General features: G+C 43.1%; 1 non-coding gene across 1 annotated transcript; it reads right to left on the bottom strand.

The window, feature by feature from the left end:
• Positions 1-761: 761 nt before the first annotated feature.
• On the bottom strand, positions 762-868 carry LOC143980009 (U6 spliceosomal RNA). Its single transcript, XR_013274162.1, has one exon. It is a non-coding gene; the product is annotated as a U6 spliceosomal RNA (small nuclear RNA).
• Positions 869-1,560: the final 692 nt, after the last annotated feature.

Below are 1,560 nucleotides of genomic sequence, written 5' to 3' on the forward strand. Positions count from 1 at the left end.
ATACAGTTGGGAGATGTATTTAATACCTGCCCCCTCCCAGTTTTTGAAACCTTTTAGTTTCTGTACTTCTTTGAGTTGTTTGTTACGCCATATGGGTGTACAGTTCAGGTACCCTTTCAACCCAAGGATCTTTTTAATGTTTGGCCATAGTGTGTTCAACAGTTTCACGGTAGGATCTAGGTGTAGATAACCTGCCTCCAGCCTTGTAAGTGCAGACTCACTGTCCTCCTCCGTACCTAGTATCCTACAAATAGGGTCGGTCAGATCTCTTATTCCCCACCCCCCTAACTGTTGCAGTTGGGATGCTAAGAAGTAAGTCCTGGGGTGTGGGACAGCCATCCCCCCTTCATCTTTATTATACTGAAGGGTTGACAACTTAATCCTAGCTTATTTTTTCCGCCATATCAATTCTCTAAATTGGGACTCAATTCTTTCAAACCATCTCCTGGGGATCCATATCTGGGAGTTATGGAATATGTATAATAATTGTGGTTCCCAGACCATTTTAATAAGGTTTATTCTTCCAGCGACTGATAGAGGCAGTTTGCACCATGCTGTGCATTTATCTCTAAATTTGCTGAGGAGGGGGGATAGGTTACGATCGAGGTAGTGGGATGGGTCAAGGGTCACCTGAACACCTAAATACTTGAATGCAGTTACTATCTGGACCGTTTCCGCACACTTAGGCACCGGGACAACTAGGGGTCTAGCGGCATCAGTACTGACTTATCCCAATTGATGGCAAAGCCTGACAGCTCCCCAAAAATATGGAACGCTTCATGAATTTGCATGTCATCCTTGCACAGGGGTCATGCTAATCTTCTCTGTATCATTCCAATTTTAGTATATGTCCTGCCGAAGCGAGGACTGATTTGTCTATTTTATTAATGCATTAGTTATTCTGCATTTGGAGTATCTTTTTGTATGTCTTGGCCTTTAATGTTTTTATTGCATAAATATATATATCTATATATTATTATATATGATTTTTCCCCAGGTTCTCTTCCTATTTAGGTGCAGAGGCAGCTAGGCACACAAGCACTCAAGCAGTCTCACTACTCAATGACCAGACAAGGAGTGTCCTTTAATGCTCTTTTTATGATTTAATGCTTGTTGAACTTGGTAGCGGGACTTTGGGGTACTCCAAATTAAGTGCAAAAAGTACCATAATTAGAGGATAATCTCCATTCTGTCTACTCTCTTCAGGGAAACCTCCCTCTTGACATAGACTAGAAACCCAGGCAATACTAGGACTCCCTGCAGGGCAAATGCCACTTCAGCAACACTAATGCAGTCACTCAAGAGGATAAAACAGCAGATAGTCACTAGGATCCTAATCCTAGGCCTCTACTCACGATGTCCCCGGATACTTAGATACCTCCTATAAAATATCGGCCAGGTACTTCGCCTGTGAAACTCCAGGTCAGATCCTCGGTGAATCCTCTTAATTTGACTCCAACTGATTTCAGAAAATAGGCGCCCCCCAACTTCCACTGAGCTGAGATCATGTTGATTTCAGGAGAAAGGCCCCATGCTATCACTGAGCTGGGACCTGGATGA

This window comes from Lithobates pipiens, unplaced genomic scaffold (assembly GCF_037356315.1).
Source record: "Lithobates pipiens isolate NorthernLeopardFrog02 unplaced genomic scaffold, aLitPip1_a1.2 Scaffold_13, whole genome shotgun sequence".
Classification (NCBI taxonomy): Eukaryota; Metazoa; Chordata; class Amphibia; order Anura; family Ranidae; genus Lithobates; species Lithobates pipiens.